The sequence below is a fragment of the Diabrotica virgifera genome, chromosome 9, assembly GCF_917563875.1.
Source record: "Diabrotica virgifera virgifera chromosome 9, PGI_DIABVI_V3a".
NCBI classification, from domain to species: Eukaryota; Metazoa; Arthropoda; class Insecta; order Coleoptera; family Chrysomelidae; genus Diabrotica; species Diabrotica virgifera.
The window spans coordinates 180,713,463-180,721,932 of record NC_065451.1 but is presented as its reverse complement, the minus strand read 5'-3'; positions in this window follow the sequence as shown (position 1 = coordinate 180,721,932).

Genomic DNA, 8,470 nt, shown 5'->3' with positions numbered 1-8,470 from the left:
AATTTTTGATAATATCCTGTCGTCAAGTATATTACGTCACATGCCCTTCGTTGCTACGAAAGAATACATTCAGTGACATTAATGGCAATTAATGTTTTAAAAATTATAAAAGTGATGACTTTCAACCGTCAAATATTTATAACAACTGTGTGTTTAATTGTACTAATTTGTACTTACATAAATAAATTACAATAAAATTTTGGTTTTGAACAGTTTTATTCGATTGCACTCGATCTCTAAAATTATTATCGAATTTTTGCCCTCGTGACACTTTGACATAATTTCACAAACATAATTTCACTCCCCTTCGGGTCGTGAAAATAAAACTGTCAAAGTGTCACTCGGGAAAAATTCGATAATTTTAGAGCTCTTGTGCAATTACTACTAATTATATACCGATTATATTCTTTTCTACGGCCGTGTTAAAAGAGCCACTTTCACGCACGCATTTCGTTTCCGAAAGTTGCACTTTCCCGCACGGCGTGCGTGAAAGTAAATGTTCCCGCACGGCGCGCGGGAAAGTAAAATACCTTGTAATATGGCATCATAACATATACATGCAATAAACTAATATTTAGATATTATTTACTAATTTATTTCAAATTTATCTTATTGTGTTCAAGTTTTTATGAAATTAGCGCGATAATTCGATAAAATAAAATTATTTTGACATAATATTTAAAAGTCAGATCAGTAGACTATTACAATGGTGTTGATTCGTCGTCATGGAAACCAATATCGTCGTCGTGGTAACCCATTATATTGAAAGTTTGGTTTTGACAAACTTGTCAAAGAATTAATTTGTGTATTTTCACTTCTAAATAAAAATTGATATAACTCTATTTTTTCTGGCTTTTTTCCAAACGTACGGCCCTAGAAAAAATATAGTTCCTAACTCATGCGGAAAGTGTCTTCCCCGCACTCGACTGCTTTCCCAAACTCCGCTATCGCGTCGTTCGGGTCAACGGCAGTCTCGTGTGTGAAAGTATCACTTTCCGAACTAGTTAGGAAAGTAACTATATTTTTCATACGTCAAATAAACGTCAAACCTACAAGTCAAAGTTTTCAGAGTTGTTCCGAAAAATTATTAATTTTTATCGATTTTCGATAGAAAATAAAGTATTTCCATTCACGTTTTGGTATTCACAGAGTGCAGATCGTCAGTTAATAGCGGAGTATTACGAGTTTTTAACATATTCGAAAAAGTTAGCTCTATAAGAAGATTTAATAATATCATAGACATTAGTTTAAGTTATATAATTATTATATGTTTTCGTTATTTAATTATGTATCTAATGTTAGTGTTCTTGTACCAATGGCCATAGTTGTTGTCGAGGTACTTTATGTAAATACAAAAAAATATTTTATTTTGTTCTAGTTTGGTAACAGTTTATTTTTGACAGGAATACGAGTGTTTTTTCTGGCTTGATAAAATGTGGACTGAAGAAAATTTAATAATAAAATAACGTCGCGACTTGCCACATTTGATTAAGAGATTATATGGTTTTTTAGCACAAGTATTAAAAGATGGGATATGGGATGTACCATGTTACTATGTACTATTATTACTTTGGAGTCATCGCATTTGCCAACACTTAAAAGGCATGAAGCTGTTACGGCTTTGCGTCGAGCTTTCCGACAAGTAATGAAATCTTTAACGAAAATTTCATTGTTATCTAAAAAAAAACGATGAAAAATTAGAAGCTAATGCATTATTAGAGCATATGAATAATTTTGAATTTGTCGTTAACATTACTATTCAATCTAAAATACTCAACTTTATTAATCTTAGGGGAAGGACGTCGAAGATGACGCACCTAAGCAAAATACATTTTATTTAAGGGTAAAAAATATTTAAGCTAACTTTGAATGCTACGAGCCTGTAATTTGGACATTTCTATAACCAATTTCTAGGATTATTTTTAAATTCAATAAAAGGAAGTATTTTTAATGCGGCTTTAAAAAAAACGCTTTTGCGCCATCTTACCTTCCACCGAGGGAAAGATGACGCACAGTGATGGTGAAGATGGCGCATGTAGGTATCTATATTAAAAGCGCAAGTGATATGAAAAGAAAATTTATTTTTTAATACTGAAAGTAAGAAAATGTAAACAAAGCTTTTTTAACATATTAACAAAAGTCACAAATGTAGTTTTCGGGACTTTTGGTTCCACTGCATTCTTTATGCACCCATTGTCCACAACTTGTGCATCTGAACCATGTTTCCGTCTTTTTGCCGAAGTCTCCACATAATATGCAGATATCAGTTTCACCTCCCTCGTTGATTATGTCATCCAACTCATCGTCATTGCAAAGACCTTCTTCATCAAAATCGCTTTCTTCAGTATCGCTATCCTCCAAGATTTTTTTGTTTATTTTTTGTTTGATTATTTTTTGTACTTTGGCTTTCCCTTTATTTTTATTTAGTTTTAATCCTGCATCATTAACCAATACTTGTCTGGTTACTTTTTTCTTTCCTTCTTCCGACTTCGCCAGTTTTTCTTTTTTTTTATTCTCTTTTTCTTCTAAGAATTCTTTTAAAGGGGTGCTTGTTAGAATTTCAGAATGTTGCTTTTGTCGTCCATATTTTCTTTTAATTTTTTTATTGGGCAAAGGAACTGGAGAAATAAGTGAAAGAGAAATATGTGGACGTTTGGTTATTTCATTTTGTTTTGTGGGGGTTGTGTGACGACTTTCAGGAGACTGTCGGCTGGTTGACGGACGTGGTAATTCTGGTTCTCTTATAGATGGTGTTGTTATTAGTGGAGGTGTTCCCTGAGGTGCAGGTTCAGGAGAAACATCTCTATCCAAGCTATCATTGTTTAAATTATCAGCAGGAAAAAAGTCATCTTCTGTGAACTTATCAGAGTTTAACGGAAAAATTCCGCACGTTCCGAAACCAGAAACGGCCTTATCAATATTTGCCACCTGATCATATGCTAACTTAAAAATCTCAGCGACATCATATGGAGTAATTTTATCTTCAAACTCTGAGTTGCTGATCTTAGATTTTAGAAAGGAATTGCAATGGCGACCATACGCATATTTGAATGCAGAAAAAAATGACACATCAAGAGGTTGTAATTTGTGGGATGTGTGGGGTGGAATACTAACCATTATAATCCCATTCTCTTTGCAGTAATTATAAATATCCAGTGAAATATGGCTCGAGTGATTATCTAATACTAACAGCACGGGATTATCTGGACTAGACAGGACTTTTTTTTGGAAATGCTTCAACCATAATAAAAACATAGACGTATTACTCCATCCATTATCCGTGCAGTTGTAAATCGCACCGCTTGGTCCATTTTTCTGAAGCTGTGGGCTCATCCTCTTCCTGGGAAATATAAATAATGGAGGTATGTAGTTACCGGAGGCACTGAACGCCATTATTACCGTGATATTCTTCCCTCGTTCCCACGAAGAAATGATTCCAAACTGCTTTACTCCTTTGGGTCCAAGTCTTTTACATGATTCTTTAGGAACCGTAGATATACCGGTTTCATCAACATTGTAAATGCGATCTGGCAGAAATTTATATTTTTCTTGCACTGTTTCCAAATTTTTAAAAAAGCGGTCTACTTCTATTTTATTGAAGGCTGTTATTCTATTAATGCTTGTAGCTTCTGGCTTTCTCAAGGAAATTTGAGGATTTCGTTTTATAAATCCTAGATACCAGTCTTTTCCAGCCATTTGTTTATTCTTATTAAAATTGTGTTTAATTTCATTGCGTTCTGCATAAGCAAATGCCATGGTTCTCAGCTCTATGCAAGTGATACCAAAAAATAAATTGGCCAGCTTGAGAACATGATCTAGTATCTCCTTTTCATGATGTGCCGAAAACAATGGGGCTCTACCAAGAGACTCTGATTTGACTTCCTTTAATAAATTTTTAACCTTAAGTTTTCTCCTCAATGTAGCTTCTGGTATTGAAAATGCCCTTGCCACTTCCCGAATTTTACGACCATCTCTACAAATTGCATTCAATGCTGCATTAAGAGCTGCTGCAGAAAATGATCCTCTCTGTGTTTTTCGTATATATTTTCCCATTTCTAAAAAAGAAAAAGATGCCTCAAAATGCAAAATAGACACTAAATAATAAATATTCTATACTCCATTGTTATTTAAGGTAATGAACTGAAAAGGCAAAGATGACGCACTATAACAGCAAAGATGACGCAGTCTGCGTCAACTTAGCCTGTTCAGCATAACCTACAAAAAATGGTTATCAAAATTATCCATCATCAAATATTTAACAGCTAAATCCTCGCTAACTGAAAATAAATATCACCTACTCCCATGAATATGAAGAAAATCCAATGGAACCATTTTTAAACAATTTACCATTAATATTCGCAGTGTCAAAAATAACAAGAAATCAACGTGTATCGCGTTACTCTGCCTCACAGATACTAAACAGTACGAAAGCTGACCGATGAAGTTTTAAAGTAATAGTAGTTTCTAAAGGAGGGCGCCACGGGTATAAAAACTGAATTTAGTGAAGTACTTGATAAAATACAGAGGTGCGTCATCTTAGACGCTGCGTCATCTTCCCCGTCCTTCCCCTACATCAAAACTTTTGCAATCTGAAAAGGCAGAGTTACCGGTCGCACTTCAACTTTTTGAAAAAACTCGTGATAATCTTCAAGAAATGAGAAATTCGTTTCCGAAACTTTAGCAGAAGCAGCAGGAATAGCAGAATAGTGGGGTATTATACCAGAATTTAAAAATAAACCCATAAAACGCATAAAAAAATTTACGATGAGCTCAACTGCGACGAAAAATTAAACATAGCAAAAAAAGTTTTGAAGTTAATGTTTTCAATGTAAATTTAGATATAATATTGCAACAACTTGCTAATAGGTTTTTCGGATCAGTGGCGTAGCTAGCCCCACAGGGGCCCCCTATCAAAGATTGTCGCGGGGCCCTTTTCCACGACTGATATGGGATATTGCTAAAAAAATGTTCAACAAAAGCAGAAAAAACTCGTGTATAGAATAGAATAGAAATATAGGTACTTTATTATCACTGAAAATTTTACAATTTTATGGACAAAGCGTAGGTATAAAGAGTAGGAAAAAAAAACAACAACAAATACAGTTTACTGAAATTGCACAAATCGTCAATATTATTACAAAATAAAAGATATGAAATAAAACAAACAATACAGACTGTTTCATTAATAATTGGAAATATTTTAACAGTATATTTCTGGGCTCAAAATATTGCGGTTTAACCTATATCACCTACTCCGAAAAGGCTTCCTAAGAGAGCTGGAGCTCTTTGAAGATGGTGCCTTTTAATTAGTTTTTTTGAAATACCTCTAGAACACATCTATTTAGAAAAACTAAAACTGTTAAGGCTATTTATCTTCCAGAGATAAATCTATTCCATAAATTGCGAGTTTCTAGTACCGGTCATAATATGCATCCTCTTTGGGTAGGGCAACGGTTATTTAATCGCATAACTTTTTTGTCTTTAACTTTTAAGCATTTTTGACACTAGATTATTAAATTGTATGGTATTCTAGTACTAAAAGTTACTCTTAGTTTAAGTCGGTATAATACACCGTTTTCTAAAAAAATCGATTTGAAATTTTTTCGTTTTTTGAATTGGATCAAAATTTAAATTTTTTTCAAAAAACGGTGTATTTTACCGACCTAAAGCAAGAGTAACTTTTAGTACTAGAATACCTCATAATTTAATAATCTAGTGTCAAAAATGTTTCAAAATTAAAGACACAAAAAATAATGCGATAAAATAACCGTTGACCTACTCAAAACGCACGCATATGACCGGTACTAGAAATTAGCAATTGATGAGATCGATTCATCCCTGGAATAAACGTACCAATTTTCGTTTATTGTTTTCATAGTTTTTTTTATTTTTTTTTTCAAATTAAAAAAACACAAAATTTTAAAATCGACATTTCTAGAAAACCGTGTATCCTATCGACTTAAAGCAAGAGTACCTTTTATTACTAGAATGCCTCACAATTTAATAATCTAGTGTCAAAAAGGCTTAACAGTTAAAGATAAAAAAAGGAAGATAAATAGGCGTACCAGTTTTTTTTTCTCTGAATAAAAGGGTTCTGGAGGTATTAAAAAAACTAATTACAAGATGCCTTTTTCAAAGAGCTCTAGCTTCTGGCTTCTGTAAGAAGCATTTTCAGACTAGGTGATTTGGGTTAAATCTTAATACATATTTTGAGCCCAGGAATCTACAATTAAATTATTTCCAATTATTAATGAAACACTCTGTATATTGCAAAATTTAAATAAATTGCAAATTGCATAATACAACCTTAGGAACTAATAAGTTCAGCGTATAACACTTAAATATAGATAATAATAATAAATCTAATAAACTCTAATAATCCAAAGTCAAAAAACAGATTTGAATTGAGACTCATTGTTTTAAAACAGATTCAGTTTTTTCAAGCCAAGGGTGAACAGACATTGAAAAGGAGCGTAAACAAAGAAGCTCTGTCCTTTAACGGCGAGCGACCGGCAAATAGATATACCTAAATACAATTTATAGAGATAAGGAACAGATTACACGAAAATATACGCAAACAATATACAGTGTTTGAATGTTTCAAATTATTAATGGTAAAGCGATTACAAATATTGCAATTTCGCATTATACATTATACAATGTCTCACACAGCCAACGGTGAATATACAATAAGAAGTAGCTTGAAAACAAAAAACGTCAGTTGTTATAGAACGGCGAGAGGCAGAAAATAGATAGGTACCTGTACAGTACATAAATATAGTTTATAATAAAGAATCCACTACACGAAAATGTCGATATCCCAACAATATAAATATGTACACTGTTTCAAAGCGTTTTATTAGTGAAATAATTGCAGAATATTTTTTTCTATTTTTTTTAATGGAATTTTGTTTCGACATGCCCGTTGGGGCCCCTGAATGTCGGGGGCCCCGTATAATTGATACGGCTGATACGGCGGTAGCTACGCCTCTGTTTCGGATTAAGAGACATGTATAACAGGTTTTCATGTCTATTCCCAAAAAATCTATTAACACTAACAGATGAAGAAAGGCTAAATGAACTAAATTATTAATGAAAGGCCAAATATTGTCCTTTACACATATTTTAGTAATTATGCTGTTATTTATTGTCGTTATGTTTGTAATACGAGGGCCCACAAAAATTGTCGCGTGGGCCCCCAATCTTCAGCAACGCCACTGAACGTATAGCGAGAATCAACCTTTATTGTACATAAATACCTACCGAGGACAATGCATCTTTTCCAAGAATCATCAGATTATTCACTGTTAACTCTAGTTTTTCCACGTTTAATGCTGTAATGATCATTTCAATCTGAAATTGATAGAATAATAATTGTTATATTTAATTTAATTATTTTGTAAGTCACCAACTACCAGATTGTGTAGAAAAACTTTTACTAGGACTGGGACAGGAGAAAGGATAAACAAGAAAAACGAATAAAGCAGAATATACATTAGTCGTAAAATGAGTGAATTGTTACAAAAGAAAAAACCAATAAAGCAGAATATAAAAAATGAATAACCATTTTCAATTTCGTTGCAAAACTAAAATACAGCCGCATCATATTCTAGTCCAATCAGAGAGTGCAGCAAGCACCTCTACCGGTTTCGAAACTTATTAGTCTCTCATCAGGAGGCACATATGCTGCTCTCTCTGATCCAACCAAAAAAAGGCCCGGCGTGCAGTCACGGATTGCAACGAACGAAATGGCATAGATGCCCTAGCGGCAACTGCTAGCAAAAGACCAAGTTTTCAATCTAATGGCATATAAAACAACATAATATTACTCTAGATCCCACCAGACTGAAAACAATGGGAATCTTCTCTGGTTACACCTCCGAGGCGTCTACAATTTCCAAGCCATAACGGATGCTGAGACTAAGGAAGATGAGGGAATTTTTAATTCATGTCTCATCTGCTCAGTACGGTAAAGTTCTGATTGGAGTGCGAAGGGAACCATTCTCTTTGGAAATTTACCGCGCTGAGCAGATGGGACTTGAATTATAAATTGTAAAATTCCCTCATCTTCCTTAGTCTCAGCATCCGTTATGGCTTGCAAATTGTAGAAGCCTCGGAGGTGTAACCAGAGAAGGTTCCCATTGTTTTCAGTCTGGTGGGATGTAGAATATCATTATGTTGTTTTATATGCCGTTAGATTGAAAACTTAGTCTTCAGAATATAAGACCTTCTTCTTCTTCTTCTTCTTATGATAGGCCTCTTGGCCTGTTCCTTACCGATTTTGAGCTTGTATTCGTAGCTGTGATGTTGACTGCCAGCTTTTAAAGGGCCTTCCTATTGGTCTCTTGCCTGTTGGCTGCGAATCCCTGACTATACGGGCTATTCTCCCGCTGTCCATTCTCGTCACATGCTGATTCCACTTTCGTCGTCTCTGTCTTCACCACCGTACTATATCTTGTATGTTACAGAG